This window comes from Dunckerocampus dactyliophorus, chromosome 3 (assembly GCF_027744805.1).
Source record: "Dunckerocampus dactyliophorus isolate RoL2022-P2 chromosome 3, RoL_Ddac_1.1, whole genome shotgun sequence".
Taxonomy (NCBI): domain Eukaryota; kingdom Metazoa; phylum Chordata; class Actinopteri; order Syngnathiformes; family Syngnathidae; genus Dunckerocampus; species Dunckerocampus dactyliophorus.
Genome location: NC_072821.1, coordinates 38,158,394 through 38,176,180, shown reverse-complemented (window position 1 = coordinate 38,176,180; position 17,787 = coordinate 38,158,394). Strand labels below are relative to the sequence as shown.

Here is a 17,787-nt window from a genome sequence, read left to right as displayed (position 1 = left end):
TTGTCAGTCCCACTAAAAGAGGGTCTGAAACTCCCGGGCTGCCACATTTTGTGGCACCCACCTTGACATCCGGATACAAAAATATTTTCCTAAAAATTTCCACATTTTCCACAATTCCTCATTTTCTGAGCTTTACCTTATGAAAATTGGCAAAATGGGCATTTTTTTCTCTATTTTTCACAGTTCTCAACCAATTCAATCTGTTCCAAAGGAACAAAAGGCTCACCTCATTTGTGACTCTGTACTTTTCTGAAGTTTTAGGCAGCGCCGTTCTTTGGAACGGTTTGAATCAGTTGAGAACTGTTGAGAAATATAGAACAAAATTGTCCATTTTGCCAATTTTCAATGGGGAAAAATCTCACAGAAAATGTGGAATTGTAGAAAATGTGGGAATTTTTAGGAAAATAGTTTAAGATAGCCTGCGTGTCCTGAATGACAAGTCAGAATGTCAAGTAGGGGGCCACAAAATACGCTAGCCTGGCGGTTTGAGACCCTTGTTTTTGCTTACGGACCAAGTAAAGAGGGTGTCAGGTAAACAGCAACAGTATTTTTACAGCTAACAATAAAACAAAAACATGTACGCGGCCATGACAACTCATCAAAGGCACATTCCGACATCATGTGATGCTGCCTATCCATCCATTATTTGAGGTCAGGTTTCGGGGCAGTAACCTAAGCAGGGAAGCAGATTCCATTTCCCCAGCTCCTTTGGCGAATCCCAAGGCGTTCCCAGACATGGGAGTTGGAGAGATGTTGGAGTCTCTCCAAGGTGTCCTGGGTCTTCCCAGAGGCCTCCTATTGGTCAGACGTGCCCTGAACACTTCCCCAGCGAGGCGTCCTGGAGGTATCCTGACCAGACGCCCGATTTGGCTCCTCCCAAAGAAGAAAATGCTCATCTCATTTGGGACTATGTACTTTTGTGAATGTTGATGCTGGGATGCGCCTTTGATGAGTTGCTAAGTGCAGAGCTTGGTAAGAACCAGTCAGTGAGTGAAGAAGGCTCAGAAGAAGACATTTGGGAAGGTCGACAGTGTTTACATGTGGACTGCATGTTGTTGCAGCTCCGTGTCAGCTTTGCCAGAATTCACACGCGCTTTCTACCGAAATTGCGCATTTCTAGTTACTGATAATATTTATTTACATGACAAAAAAGTGACGGGAATAGTAATGCTATCTATTTTTTTTTTTTTTTTAAACCTTCACCCTGAAACTAGTTTTAAGATTTTTGCCTGTTTTGGTTGTAAAAAATGCTGTTGCCGTTTACTTGACACCCTTTTTATTTGATCTCTAAGCTGTTTGTGTTCTCAACAATGTTCAGTCCCAATAAAAGAGGGGTCTCAAACCCCGGCTGCCATATTTTGTGACCCCCACTTGTCATTCAGGACACACAAGCTTGAAAATGGGCAAAATAGGCCTTTTTTCCCATATTTCTCACAGTTCTCAACCAAATCAAACCTTTCCAAAGAGAAAATGCTCGTCTCATTTGGGACTCTGTACTTTTGTGAAGAGTTTTGTGCAGCGCCGTATGTTGAGGGGTGCGTCTTTGATGAGTTGCTAAGGTCGTTATTCAGGGTGTGGGCTGCAGAGGGCAGTCATGTTTGTATGTTGTTTGCATGTTTAACAGGATTAATGGTATCGATTTTATTTTCCAAAAACGTCTGCTTTGAGTTCAGTTTTGAGATGTTTGGCTGTAAAAATTCTGTTTTCGTGTATTGAGCCCCTTTTTGTCTGGTCTGTAAGCTGTTTGTGTTCTAAACAATGTTCAGTCCCACTAAAAAGTGTCAGCCATATTTCGTGGCCTCGTATTTGGCATCAAAGTTCAGCAGTAATGTGGGGCTCAACATGTAGCAGGTCAGGAAACACACATAGGGCAACCACTACTACGGGGAACGTTAACGTAACTTTAGCAACTTTTTACAAAACAAGTGCTGCAGAGCATGCTGGGAAGCAGGAAGCACAGCATTCGGAAGTATAATGGAGTGATGCGAACATTGAAAAAGGAGCTGTTAAAGTTCTACGGTACAAGTCCAATCTTCCTCTGCAGTCCCACTGATGTTCATTGATGTTCACTCCGTGCATCCATTTATTCAAGTTACAGAATCGAGGACCACATATTTGTTCAGTTCCAAAACAGAACTCAAGCAATTGCGAGCCTCTGATTGTTCTATTATGACTGCACTATTTTTATTATCATTTCTAAGCTCTGCCGAGAAGCACAAATGGCCCAGCAGCACATGAATTGACAACGTGAGTAAGTGGTCATGGGAAATCAATGTCCCTCAGCAGCAGCATCATTATTCCGCACGGAATTGCATCAATAATATTTCCCTTTACGGTTATTGCAGTTTCCAGATACAAATCCCTGCGGTCGTATAACCTACTGTTGGAACAGAACGTACATTCGCGGCCAGACCTGCACCATTGAATCTAGAAACTGTCGCCATCATAAAGACGACATTAACTGTACAAGCATGTGTTTTTCAACATTGTGAACTGTCATACGAGTGTAAAAATGAGACAGTTACTACCTAAGGTGTGGTGCGGTTGAATGATGAATCAGGAATACAGTTGCTGCACAGTTATCGGTCAGAATCACTCTCCTGGTAAAATCTCAGAGGCTTTGACTTTGGACCTTGTTAGAGCAAGTCATGTTTAATCTGGGGTTGTGAACGATAAACCGATGTGACCGGAGCAGCACCGTAGCAGCCTCCTGGATGCATAAGAATCAGCCATAAACACTTCGCTTAATCGATTGCAGAGACATGCAAGCGGTTGACAGTGTGTCTCTAAAACAACGCAAGGGCTGCCGGCGAAAGGATTGTCGCGCATGCTCCGTAATTTACTGAGAAAGGGGCGTGGTTCGTGGCTCACTTTGAAAGGGTCCCTGAGGACACGAGCTGCATGAGCAATTGGAACTTCCCCAGATATTGTTGGCTGAAGCAGAAGAAAAGTGACGCTTCTTTCTGTCTGATGAGCTGGGACTTAAAATTTTACCATGACCTCAACGGCACAACGGAGAGGAGGAAAGAGAGGAACCTTCAGGACTTCGATGCAGCTCTCTCATCAAACCATCCTGGGAGCAACGTAGAGCCTTGAGGATTTCATCGACCCGTGCACAGTTGCCGTTCATCCGATACGGATTAGGATTTTCCCCTTTTGCAGTCAATTTTTTACTTGTGGAACTTTTCAACTTAACCTCCAGGATATGTATCGGCGTCGCCAGAAGTGTTTAGAACTTTATCAGCCTTTTTAGTTACATTTGTGAGTGGCACTCATTTATCATCTTTAAGGCAAAGTTATTATCCTTTTTAGATTTTTACTGCTTTTATGCCCTTGCCCCCCATTCTATTAAACTCTTTTTTTTTTTAAGAGAGCATCACCTGAGTCTTCTGTGATATAAAAGAGTAAGCAGTGTTGTTTAAGAGAGTTCCTTTCTGGTTATTCCGGTTACACTAAAAAACCCCAACGGGTCCTTCTGATTGCTGACAGATCAGTAAATAATGCCAGGTCCTTACCAAGAGCAACAAACTGAAGTCAAGAGGAAGCAGCTTTAAAGTAGAGGATTCAGCGTCGGGTCCAATATCAATTGGGATGCAGCGGGGCTTCTCTACACAGCAGGCTGAACCGGAAGAAGAAACGGAAGAAGTGTGGTCTGGCACCACCAGGGTAACAAGGGTTCAGACAGGCTGAAGACGAGAATGGAAGTAAATAGTAGCAGTGCGAATATTAAAGCAATTTGATTTATCTTATTTATTATGTGTTGTGCAAAACTAAGACAGGAACAACATCTAATTACAAGTACGAAATGAATACAGAGCCACCATCCACCAGTACGAGCCTGGACTGATTTTACACAGAGATGATAATACGTTGCTGTTTGCTAGCATGAATTAACTTGAGGTTGTGCCTCAAGTCCAACAAATATTCACATTAGCACTCAGTAAGGTCGTCACATCTTACCTCTATGCGAATATTCCCACGTAGTTTCAGCATTTGGGAGCAAATATGAAGTGCAAGAAAACAGGGAAAAATACAGTATAGTAGTCTATCTGCAGCGTGGGGGGAAGTTAGATGGTGCGTTCAAAGTCTGTCGCAACAAATAACATGGTTCAAGTTTCAAGTTTAATAGCCATATGAACAGTATAGGTGTACAGTTGCTAGCAATGTATTTGGTGTGCTCACAGTTTCACAATACAATCACGACAATACAACTCGAGAGACAAAACTAAGGAGGGGTCAAAAACAGCACATAGAAGACAGGAATAACAGCGTACGAACATTGAAAAAGAGCAATGGTAAAAGTGCATGGATGTACAGGGCTGCTGGAGTAACAGCGTGCAAGATAAGCAGAAGAGGTAGCAGGTCGGTGGTGGAGTCCAGTAACTTGAACTTGAAAATAACATAAACATGCAAAACTGGGGGATTTGTAACTGTGTATTATTTTTAACAATGGCCCATATTTCCAAAGGTAGTTATTTACAGTTTTATTTTTTACTTCATGCAGTAAAATCACTTCATAAAGTTATTCTATAAAACATATAATCATTCTTAAATCATTACATAAAATTACATCAAATCATTCCTTAAAAGAAAACATTCAAATGTTTGAGTTGTGATACGCACAGTTGAATAAAGTGTTTCCAGCCTGGATTTGAACATTGCCAAAGTTGAGGACTGTCTCACATCTTCTGGAAGACTGCTCCAGATTTTGGCGACGGGTTTAGTCCTGACCTTGGGCACCCGCAGGAGACCAGTCCCTGAGCTTCTCAGAGCCCCGAGATGGTTTATGTGGATCTAACTTGTCAGAGACCATGAAAGGACTTGTACACAAGCAGAGCTGTTTTAAAGTCTATCCTCTGAGGGACAGGAAGCCAGTGCAGAGGACTAAGCACTGGACTAATATGGTCATATTTCCTGGTTCTAGTCAGGACTTGAGCAGCAGCATTGTGGATGTACTGCAGCTGTCTTACAGCTCATTCAGAGAGCTCGGTGAGAAGGCGTTACAGTAGTTTATCTTGCTGGAGACAAAGCCTTAGGATTAGTCTCTCTAAATCTGATTCCCTTGATTTTGACAATGTTTTTTAGGTGGTAAAAAGCTGCTGATGTTATTGATTTAATGTGGCTGTTAAAGTTCAGATCCGAGTCCATTATTACCCCTAGATTTCTACCCTGGCGATGAGGTTTTAGAGAAAGAGTCTCGAGGTTGCTAGTAACACTTTCTGTTTGTTTCTGCGGGCCACAGACAATCATTTCAGTTTTGATGCAGGGACAAATCTGCAGGACCATGTTCACCTGCCGTCAGTGACACGTAGATCTGAGTGTGGTCTGCGTAGCTGTGGGAGGACACATAGCAGCTGCGTATTACAGATTGAACAGTAGGGGTCCCAGGATTGACCCCTGGGGAACCCCACAGGTCATAGCCATTTGGTCTGAGACACTGTTGGGTTAGGATTAGGAATTTACCCAGTTTAGAGCAGTGCCAGAAAGAAAATACTGGGAGACACAGTAGATGCATTGTTCTCACTCACACAAGCTTAACTCTCACTTCTACACAAACACAACTTTCACTTTCTAGAGGGGTGCGGTAACTGTTATGTAGTCTATGTGTACTTTCATTCTTGGCTCTTGCTCAATCTTCCTCATTGATGATAGGGTCCCACGCTATAACGGAATAGCTTGCTCTTATTTTTTAATGCATTTTGAAAACTTGTGTGACCCAGAGAAGAAACATTACAATGTTTCAGGTGGATTTTACCCTGAAAATTCTGGCCTACGTCTGAGTTTTAAGACCTCAGGATCCTTCCACTGAGTCTGCAGTAAGTGGGTATATCTATGAAGATCACATGTTGACATATGTTCCCTGATTGCAAATGTCTTTAAACGCCGCCGCGCTGCCATGATGTGGAACACGCCTCGTCGTCTCTTTTAAAGCCTAAATAATGGAAGCTGACACACAATTAATGCAGCGGCGCGCTCCAATCAAAAGAAAAGGAAGCCTCTCCGCATGTGACAGCCAAGCTACACAACTGGCACGTACACGCCTCGCGCTATGAAATCCTTTCCAACATGCTTCCTGTCTCCGAGCCGCTTGTCACTTCCAATTTTTCCCGCGCTCGTCTCAGCGGCGAGCAAGCGGGAGTCGGCGTTTCATTATCGGCATCCCTCCCTCCTCTGCCGGCTGGCAGCGAGTCGCCGTCAGATGGCGGGGAAATTTTGCAAAAGATTGCATATCGAGATGTATTACGGCGGCAATGCATCAGCAATAACGGAATAAAAGGAAATGAAGTGGAACGAGGCTTTTTGATTACTTAAAAGTGGACTCGGCGATTGTGATTCAATTTTGGTTTAAGTGTGACGCTAACAACAATGTGCCGCAACATGTTGTGTTTGTACTAATATCTGAGAGTGCACTAGTCATTTTATTGCCTTCACAATTGCTGCTTTTGTTTCACTGATTACTCTTTTGTGGCATGTGGTGTTTATTTTTTTCAGGAATAAATTGGAAATATAATTTTTTATTTTTTTTTTTTTATTGCACATTTTTGTGTTCTAAGAAAATGTTTTCATCTCCAGCAGGGAAAAGCCAAAAGTGGGGAGGAAAAAAAGGTCAGCCACCTGGATGAGCGTGAATGAACACTCAAATCTTAACACGACTCAAGGTCAAATATGCTGTATGGACAAAAGTTTTGGGACACATTGCATGTTCAGGGGAATTGGACAGGGGGGTGCCCAAACTCTTTCAACCGAGGGGCACATATAGAAAAATCAAAGCAGGCAGGGCCACTTTTTGTTCAAAGTGACAAAACAAATCTATTTAACAATCTGTTAGTGTTAATGCAGGGGTAGGGAACCTACATCTGCCTCTCAGTCATGTCTTAACACGATAAAATGTCGGGGATGAGATCCTGCGCCAAGTGGAGGAGTTTCGGTACCTTGGGGTCTTGTTCACGAGTGAGGGAAGGATGGAACACGAGATGGACAAGCGGATTGGTGCGGCGTCTGCAGTGTAGCGGACTCTGCATCGGTCTGTTGTGGTGAAGAGGGAGCTGAGCTGAAAGGCAAGACTGTCAATTTACCAGTCGATCTACGTTCCTACTCTTACCTATGCTCATGAGCTTTGGGTAGTGACCGAAAGGACAAGATGGCAAGTACAAGCGGCCGAAATGAGTTTTCTCCGTAGGGTGGCTGTGCTCTCCCTTAGAGATACTGTAAGGTGAGAAGCACTGTCATCCGAGAGAGACTCAGAGTGGAACTGCTGCTCCTTCTCATTGAGAGGAGCCAGATGAGGTGGCTTGGGCATGTGGTCAGGATGCCTCCCCGGGGAGACCTCCCCGACCACAAGGAGGCCTCAGGGAAGACCCAAGACACATTGGAGAGACTATGTCTCTCAACTGGCCTGGGAACGCCTCGGGATCCGCCGGGAGGAGCTGGACGAAGTGTCCGGGGAGAGGGAAGTCTGGGCTTCCCTGCTTAGGCTGCTGCCCTCGCGACCTGACCTCAGATAAGTGGTAGAAAATGGATAAATGGATGGATAAAATGTATTTATTTCATTTTTCTACGGACATTTTAAAGTAAGACATTATAGAAATCACAGTGTTAAAAATAACGTTGAAAATATAAAACTTTGTCATGCATTTGAATCCATCCATCCCTTTTCTACAGCAGTGCAGGTGGCCAGAGCCGATGCCAGCTGTCCTTCCTATAATTTCCGTGTTAAACACCAAAACTCGATTATTATTATTGGATAATGCCTACCTGGGTCATTGAGAGGTCAAAAAGTAAACTTCAGTCCTTAATCGACTACAGGGGTACCTCAGTTAGCGTGTTTTTCGGTGAACGTTGTTACTGCAACACATGGGCCGCACAAAAGAGGAAGGAGATGGACCGTACCGAGACAAGGGCGCAAGACCTCCGAATTTTACAGCTTAAAGAGAAGACCGTGGTCATTTCAGAGAAAGGGTTCATTTCTTGAAGCTTCATGTGCAAACGAAACCACCTGCTGGCCTTGGATACAATTACTCTCCAAACTAACGTGGACCAAACTATCAAACACGATCCAAGCGCTCAAATGACTGACTCTACATAGTTACGCATGCAGTTGTGTGCAGGTATTTGATGTAGCTTTTGCACGCCATATAAGATCTGGTTTGGCTCGGGCCGCCTCTGCACTGGATTGGCCTTGCAATGGTGCACGCAGTGTTTGAATTTGACCTGGAATGAAACCTTGTGAAATGAAACTGTCGACCTTCTTTGACTCTCACTCACTTCCGCCTTGGGAGATAAAGCTGTCGTTTTTAAACTGAAAAGATATTCCCCCCTCATTTTACGTCCTGCATGAACCACCGCGATGGCGCGCCATGCCGCTCTCTGCTTTTACATGTGCATTTTTCATCATCAGTTAAAAAGCCAAAAGCCCGGGTTATGTGATGCTTTTACCTTCTTCCACAAAATAGCACGCAGCCTGAAAATGTCTCCAATAAAGGCTTAAATGAAAACATACGCATCGACCGCAATTAGCTCCCATCGGCTGACGAGGGCTTCCATATTTTACAGCGACGAGGACGGCGAAGGATGCTAAAGAGTCCAGTGTATCATGATCTCATTACGCTGGAGAGTTTGGCTCCATCTAAATCATGCCGCCGACGCGTCTAATAGGCCGCAAATAAAGACGGCTCATTTATGAAGCAGTAAATGTGTTGAGCGGCGCTCGGCTCGAAGGGCCGCCGTTTATGGCCGTCTGCCGTTTTTCACGCGGCTGCAGGGAACCCTCCTCCTAGTCTCTGAGCACATCTCAGCAGGAGTTATTGTCAAGGGAAGTGCTGGTCACCGCTATTTGTTTGCAAGATGAAGCATTTAAAACATGTTAATAATCGCAGCGGTGACGCGGCTGCTGGCCTTCAAGCGCGTTGAGTCATCAGCGTCTATTTGCTAACAAAGACAGTGCATGCGACTACAGTCAGCATCTTCCTCCGTCTTATTAGCTGGATTGCATATTCGGGACTATTTTTTTAGCCTTTTACGACCTCGCTCGGCAGGGGCAAACGCAGCAAGGTCCAAACACAGAAAGGATCCAAAACAAAATACCACAACACATGCAACGGGAAAATGCTGCAACCACATCAATGCTGCAGGATCAAACACAAATGCAAAAGAAAAATGCTGCAAATGCCAAAAACACACACAAAACACAAACATAACTTCATGAGACAAATGCTACAATGTCGCAGAACCAAACGGAAGTTAGCCAGCCTCACTCAGGCTGGCTACTAGGAAGTTAACCAGCCTACTAGGAAGTTACCCAGGTTATTAGGAAGTTAGCCAGCCTATGAGGAAGTTACCAAGGTTATTAGGAAGTTAGCCAGCCTACTAGGAAATTACCCAGGTTATTAGGAAGTTAGCCAGCCTACTAGGAAACTACCCAGGTTATTGGGAAGTTAGCCAGCCTACGAGGACGTTACCCAGGTTATTAGGAAGTTAGCCAGCCTACTAGGAAGTTACCCAGGTTATTAGGAAGTTAGCCAGCCTACGAGGACGTTACCCAGGTTATTAGGAAGTTAGCCAGCCTACTAGGAAATTACCCAGGTTATTCGGAAGTTAGCTAGCCTACGAGGACGTTACCCAGGTTATTAGGAAGTTAGCCAGCCTACGAGGACGTTACCCAGGTTATTAGGAAGTTAGCCAGCCTATTATGAAGTTACCCAGGTTATTAGGAAGTTAGCCAGCCTATGAGGAAGTTACCCAGGTTATTAGGAAGTTAGCCAGCCTATGAGGAAGTTAGCCAGGTTATTAGGAAGTTAGCCAGCCTACTAGGAAGTTACCCAGGTTATTAGGAAGTTAGCCAGCCTACGAGGACGTTACCCAGGTTATTAGGAAGTTAGCCAGCCTATTATGAAGTTACCCAGGTTATTAGGAAGTTAGCCAGCCTACTAGGAAATTACCCAGGTTATTAGGAAGTTAGCCAGCCTATGAGGACGTTACCCAGGTTATTAGGAAGTTAGCCAGCCTACTAGGAAGTTACCCAGGTTATTAGGAAGTTAGCCAGCCTATGAGGAAGTTACCAAGGTTATTAGGAAGTTAGCCAGCCTACTAGGAAATTACCCAGGTTATTAGGAAGTTAGCCAGCCTATGAGGAAGTTACCCAGGTTATTAGGAAGTTAGCCAGCCTACTAGGAAACTACCCAGGTTATTAGGAAGTTAGCCAGCCTACGAGGACGTTACCCAGGTTATTAGGCAGTTAGCCAGCCTACTATGAAGTTACCCAGGTTATTAGGCAGTTAGCCAGCCTACTAGGAAGTTACCCAGGTTATTAGGAAGTTAGCCAGCCTATGAGGAAGTTACCCAGGTTATTAGGAAGTTAGCCAGCCTACGAGGACGTTACCCAGGTTATTAGGAAGTTAGCCAGCCTATGAGGAAGTTACCCAGGTTATTAGGAAGTTAACCAGCCTACTAGGAAGTTACCCAGGTTATTAGGAAGTTAGCCAGCCTATGAGGAAGTTACCCAGGTTATTAGGAAGTTAGCCAGTAAAGTTAGTTAAAGGGATAAATGAACATTTAATGTCACTTTGATTGAAGACACGATGTGGCTGCGAGATTAACATCTTCCTGTTTTGCCGTGAGCTTTTTTTTTACAACTTTTGGGTTATTGAGGTGAGAAACACTGTTGAACTCAAAAACAGAAAGGTGGTGTTGAAGGGGAAGGTGCTGATCTCTGATGGTGTCTTTGGGAACAGTCACCGCTTCAGTCACGGTATAAGTAACCTTACATGCTCATTTATGCTTCCATTCATCATGCATATGTATTTCTATGCATTTTGACTTGTGTTCTGCTATAAAAACGTGTTCTGTGTTAACATTTTTGGCTTTCTGGAGCAGCGTGATTGGATTTACATTATTTCTTATGGGAAAAATCGATTTGTTTAGCGTCTGTTTCGGTTAGTCGGACCGTCTGGAGTGGATTCATGACACTTAACACGGTTCCCTAGTATTTGGCTTTCATGTGACTAAGACTTTAACCCCTGACCTTTGACAAAGACCGTCCCTGGAAAATCCTCCAGTACTTATAAAGCATAAACAATGAAGGGATGCCCCCTGGGAAATGTTTTTTCATAAAATGACCAAGTCAACATGTCCTCTCTACCTTGTTAGGGCTGCTGAGGTTGGAACACAAAACTCTTTCTTGCAATCAGAAAACATTTATTCTGTCTTTTTTCAGCAGGAAACAACAAAAGGTCATCGAAAAATGGAAGAACTAAGCTAAGCTTGAAAAAAATAGAAAGTACAACACAAAGCGTTTGCACTGGGCCAGATAAAAATAGAAAGAAAAGTACTAAACAAGAATAAAAAAAACCCACTGGAATAAATCATGAACAAAAACAAGAACTTGAGGGGACACGGAGGCAGAGGAGACAAAAATCAAAAAGGGCACTGCAGCAGATGGAGATAAACAACAACACTACAAGTAGGGGCAAAAATGTATACTAGAAAGCAGTAGGGAAGAGCAGAATGCGCCTGGTGCAGCGAAACAAAACCACGTCTGGTCAGGTGCAAAAACAAAGCAGAAGTAAACATCAGAACACCAAACGTGTTTTATATTTGCATCTACAGCGTAAAAGGATTCCTTATAGTGAAGCACATGTGCTTCATGAGCAGCTGTTTCTTAATGGGTAAAAGTCAACTTAAACTGTGAGAGGTGTATCATAAAAAAGAGACCAACTGAAACGAGTGACAGAAAATGGGAGCGCACTGCTCGGCCGCAACCAGCAGAGGCGCTGTTGATATGTCTCATCCAGTAAACTGTAGAAAACGGAGTTCAGAACACTCCAAAAGGGATGGTTCATTTAAAAAATATTTTACGAAATGAGCGTCATTTTCCTCATAGCCAAGCTCATCCCTGTTCAGGTCAGTTGATGCACTTTAAACCGAAAACGCATGTAAAAATAAATGTTAATGTTCAAATTACACAAGCTTCAGACTGGACATGAAAAAAATGCTCCCGTTTAAGGAAAAGTGCACTTGTTTTTTTTTTTTCATTTTGCCCATCACCCACAATACTTATGTAAGACATGAACACACGTCTTTCTCTTTGCTGTGCGTTCTAAAGATCTAAAAACAGATAAAAAGAGACAGGTCATTACTGCACATAAAAAAAGGCCGCTATTAAAGCACCTGTGAAAAGCTCCAACAAGGTTTTATGGTTTTCTGTCCAAGCTGTGAGCATGTAGTAACACAACATTCATGATAACGTGGAATACTTACACTATTGTGGGAACTTCCTTCCTGGGTGCATTGATTTCACATAGCAACATGGAACGCTACACCTAGCGCCAAAAACAAAAACACAGCAGCAGCAGCGGCGGCAGCTCCAATATGCAGCGTTACCTTTGGCTAGTGTGTGGCAAAGCTAGCCGGTATGGTGTGGCGAGGTGCATCGATGGGAACCGGGACGAACACTCTGATTCTCCTGGGATTGTTCAAATGATTTAATGTCGATTCTTAGATTCGATGCTCGCCCACCGGAAGAAATAGCCGCAAATACCAATGAAGAAGAAGCCGGCGAGCGCCAACGAAGAAGAAGCAGCTAAAAAGTTTGGATTAACTTCATAAAAAAGAGCGGTCGGCTCAGTGCACCCTTTGCAACACGATGATATCATGCAAAGGAGGGTGCACTAACACAGCACCTTGTCTTTGGTATGCTACGTCATGCTTCCTCTAAGCACTCACAAGCAGTAAATGAGGTCTGTCCCATGCTAATGTAAAGCAGGAGTTCCATCCCGACGTACTCGTTACCACACACACGGGCTCCACAATTTTGGGGAAATTTGTTGGCCATGGCCAGCACGTAGGGGAAGTAGGGTATCTAGTATCTATATCTAGTCTGACTGGTATGTGTCCCACCTAGTCTTTGAGCATGAACTACTGTAGACTAGAACTGTCCTATCTAGTCTGACTGGTGTGTGTCCCAGCTATTCTTTGAGCATGAGCTCGACTATAGCTGTCCTATCTAGTCTGACTGGTATGTGTCCCACCTAGTCTTTGAGCATGAACTACTGTAGACTAGAACTGTCCTATCTAGTCTGACTGGTGTGTGTCCCAGCTGTTCTTTGAGCATGAGCTCGACTATAGCTGTCCTATCTAGTGTGACCGGTGTGTGTCCCACCTAGTCTTTGAGCATGAACTAGACTAGAATTGTCCTATCTAGTGTGACTGGTGTGTGTCCCAGCTATTCTTTGAGCATGAGCTCGACTATAGCTGTCCTATCTAGTGTGACCGGTGTGTGTCCCACCTAGTCTTTGAGCATGAACTAGACTAGAACTGTCCTATCTAGTGTGACTGGTGTGTGTCCCAGCTAGTCTTTGAGCATGAGCTCGACTTGAGCTGTCCTATCTAGTGTGACCGGTGTGTGTCCCACCTAGTCTTTGAGCATGAACTAGACTAAAACTGTCCTATCTAGTGTGACTGGTGTGTGTCCCAGCTATTCTTTGAGCATGAGCTCGACTATAGCTGTCCTATCTAGTGTGACCGGTGTGTGTCCCACCTAGTGTTTGAGCATGAACTAGACTAGAACTGTCCTATCTAGTGTGACTGGTGTGTGTCCCAGCTATTCTTTGAGCATGAGCTCGACTATAGCTGTCCTATCTAGTGTGACCGGTGTGTGTCCCACCTAGTCTTTGAGCATGAACTAGACTAGAACTGTCCTATCTAGTGTGACTGGTGTGTGTCCCAGCTAGTCTTTGAGCATGAGCTCGACTTGAGCTGTCCTATCTAGTGTGACCGGTGTGTGTCCCACCTAGTCTTTGAGCATGAACTAGACTAAAACTGTCCTATCTAGTGTGACTGGTGTGTGTCCCAGCTATTCTTTGAGCATGAGCTCGACTATAGCTGTCCTATCTAGTGTGACCGGTGTGTGTCCCACCTAGTCTTTGAGCATGAACTAGACTAGAACTGTCCTATCTAGTGTGACTGGTGTGTGTCCCAGCTAGTCTTTGAGCATGAGCTCGACTTGAGCTGTCCTATCTAGTGTGACCGGTGTGTGTCCCACCTAGTCTTTGAGCATGAACTAGACTAAAACTGTCCTATCTAGTGTGACTGGTGTGTGTCCCAGCTATTCTTTGAGCATGAGCTTGACTATAGCTGTCCTATCTAGTGTGACCGGTGTGTGTCCCACCTAGTCTTTGAGCATGAACTAGACTAGAACTGTCCTATCTAGTGTGACTGGTGTGTGTCCCAGCTATTCTTTGAGCATGAGCTCGACTATAGCTGTCCTATCTAGTGTGACCGGTGTGTGTCCCACCTAGTCTTTGAGCATGAACTAGACTAGAACTGTCCTATCTAGTGTGACTGGTGTGTGTCCCAGCTAGTCTTTGAGCATGAGCTCGACTTGAGCTGTCCTATCTAGTGTGACCGGTGTGTGTCCCACCTAGTCTTTGAGCATGAACTAGACTAAAACTGTCCTATCTAGTGTGACTGGTGTGTGTCCCAGCTATTCTTTGAGCATGAGCTCGACTATAGCTGTCCTATCTAGTGTGACCGGTGTGTGTCCCACCTAGTCTTTGAGCATGAACTAGACTAGAACTGTCCTATCTAGTGTGACTGGTGTGTGTCCCAGCTAGTCTTTGAGCATGAGCTCGACTTGAGCTGTCCTATCTAGTGTGACCGGTGTGTGTCCCACCTAGTCTTTGAGCATGAACTAGACTAAAACTGTCCTATCTAGTGTGACTGGTGTGTGTCCCAGCTATTCTTTGAGCATGAGCTCGACTATAGCTGTCCTATCTAGTGTGACCGGTGTGTGTCCCACCTAGTCTTTGAGCATGAACTAGACTAGAACTGTCCTATCTAGTGTGACTGGTGTGTGTCCCAGCTAGTCTTTGAGCATGAGCTCGACTTGAGCTGTCCTATCTAGTGTGACCGGTGTGTGTCCCACCTAGTCTTTGAGCATGAACTAGACTAAAACTGTCCTATCTAGTGTGACTGGTGTGTGTCCCAGCTATTCTTTGAGCATGAGCTCGACTATAGCTGTCCTATCTAGTGTGACCGGTGTGTGTCCCACCTAGTCTTTGAGCATGAACTAGACTAGAACTGTCCTATCTAGTGTGACCGGTGTGTGTCCCACCTAGTCTTTGAGCATGAACTAGACTAGAACTGTCCTATCTAGTGTGACTGGTGTGTGTCCCAGCTATTCTTTGAGCATGAGCTCGACTATAGCTGTCCTATCTAGTGTGACCGGTGTGTGTCCCACCTAGTCTTTGAGCATGAACTAGACTAGAACTGTCCTATCTAGTGTGACTGATGTGTGTCCCACCTAGTCTTTGAGCATGAACTGATGAAGCCTGCTCGGATGATTCCAGTTGCGATGGATTGAATGCCCTAAGAATAAAATGACCTGTATGGATGAGAATATTCACAGGCTCGTCTCACATAAGGATTGTGCAATTTTCCTTGACCACGCACATATTTTGCGTGTGGTGTGGCAGGGCGGGGACTCGTGCTAATGGCAAGCGAATGGACGTGTGTGGAGCCCGTTAGACGTTCTCTATAGAAGCCGTCTGCTCAGGTTGTATCGATTTGTCTCCTTGCATGCAAGCTTTATTAAATTGCACCTCTCATTATTCTCAAACAACTTGTCTTGTCTCTCGCCAACAGCAGATTTTCCCTTGACACAAATAAAACACAAAACCCAGAACATAACACACCTCCCACTTCAAAGTCCATTTTTTAGACAGATAGATTGCGATCGACCTATCGGGCACTCCTGTTGTCGACCATCCATTTCTAGTTATGTTTTGCTCCTAATCAGTGGAGTGTCAGACGCTGGAGTGTAAACATTGGTGACTTTCTGAGGCACAACAAGGTGAGTCTACCTGATATCACTTCTGCCAGCGATAACGACCCTCTAATGGGTTGATAACATCCACACCGTGCGTCCGTGAGGCATCGCGTTCCACAGAAGCCATCGCCCTCAGGACATAGCGCTCTGTCCTAAATCATCCATCATCCTGAAGGAGGGGTGAAACGCCAGATTTACGTTTTTTAGGGGCCAAAGCGCTGCCTGGGGCTGTCGGCCCGTGGTGATTGATGGGCGGGGTTACACGGGGGCACCGGGTCTGGGGAGAATGCTGGCTTCTCAGTACCAGCTGCTGTCACCCTAGCCCCCCACGGCGTAGCCTGTTGCACCGTCAGTCTGTTGCCACTGGGAGCGCCCCCCCACCCCCACAGCTCCGCCACCCCCTGTCAGAGCGCTCTTGCTTGTTAGCGGCAGCAGACATGGCGACAGCAAAGTCGTGCAGACACCCACCAGCGGGAGGATGACACATCCAAACGCAGACAGCGAAGCCGGCGCTGTCGCAACCCGGTAACCAGGCAACAGGAAGCCTCGCACGCTGACCACTGACACTGCATGGTAATAGAAATATGTGTTAGCATCACACATTTTACCCCGCACCATCCCCCCACCCCCACTCCCGTTTTGCTTTCTCGACGACCCAGTAGACGTGACTCAACTTGAGGCTGACAAAGCGCAGAAGAGATCCTCCTCTGCAGCGCTCTGCCTCCCACCTACTCCTGCTCGGCTATCGAACAATACGCCACCGCTTACCGCCCACTCCACTTCCTCTCCAGCGTTGTGCTCCTGATCCTTCATTCAGCGGCCTTCTCCACTGCTCTGCTCCTTCTCATCTATCTTTAAAGCCTCCCATGATGTAGTAGACACAATCTTAACAACTGTAACAGTCTAGGAGGTTCAGGCCTCGCACAGACAAAAACACCCCCTGTAACTTCAGCGTGTTTTGTCGAATCGCCAGGAAATTTGGTACGAAATAACAGGGGACTGACAAGCACGTGTGTAAAATTTCAGCGAGATCGATTGGGAAAACATCAAGCAAAACGTCCAAACCGATTGTCCAGAAGTCATCCACCATTTGACGAATGATTGTAAAACTTCGAGGATATCTGTATTCACCACCCTGCTCTGGTTAGCCATTTACGGTTCTTGTAGGTGGTGAAGGTGGCTTTACGGACGCCGCCACCGCGCCTCGGATCGGACGTTTCCTCCGGCCCGTGGGCGAGGCCGCCAGCCGCCCGTGCGCCAGTCTATCAGTGCAGCCTCGCATGGCAAAATGAGCGTATGAGAAATATCCCAGCAAGCAGACACTCAACAAGAAGCTGTTTTGTGCCATTCAGTACGCGGCTTTTCACTATAATACATGAAATGGACGCCATGTTTGTTGGACTTCTGTGAAGCAATTTAGTGCTTGTTGAGCAACAACAATATACCCTTCTTCCCTTTGTGGCTCTTTGGAAATCCAATCCGATTGGATCCTTGAGAGCCTTTTCCTCCCATGAAGCAGAGCGCTCTCAGTCTTATTTATTTCATTTCTTTTGCAGGAAGAAAAAAACGGATTTTGATGAGCAGACTTCTCTTTGGATGACCTTTGCCGACTCTTTACGAAACAAGGCTGCAGCGCACCAGGAGACACCAGGGTGTCTTGCTGGAGGACATTTCCACAGAGAAGGTTGGGATCAAACATGCGCCATTACAAATGCTAACTAGACGTGCATACCGAGCCTTCACAAACAATCACAAACAAATCATAATTGTCATGCCAAGTCCGTGCGTGCGTGCGTGCGTGCGGCCAAAGGGTGCCTTCTTGCTGGAAAAATGGAAAAACAAACTCTTTGAGTGGGAAGCCAAGGGTGATATTGACAACAACTCTTCTAAAAAGATGATCGAGCGTAGTTGAAATTGACAATTTAAAGCTTTGATAGGTAACAACGTATGAGCTTCCTTTCTGA

At 45.2% G+C, this 17,787-nt stretch overlaps 1 long non-coding RNA gene across 1 annotated transcript in view; it reads left to right on the top strand.

Annotated features, from left to right (window-relative positions):
* Positions 1-17,500, top strand: part of LOC129178716 (uncharacterized) — a 39,649-nt gene extending 22,149 nt beyond the window's left edge. Inside the window, exon 3 of the long non-coding RNA XR_008569833.1 lies at positions 17,380-17,500. This is a non-coding gene — a long non-coding RNA (uncharacterized LOC129178716). The remainder of the gene's footprint in view (positions 1-17,379) is intronic.
* The last annotated feature ends 287 nt before the right edge of the window (positions 17,501-17,787 follow it).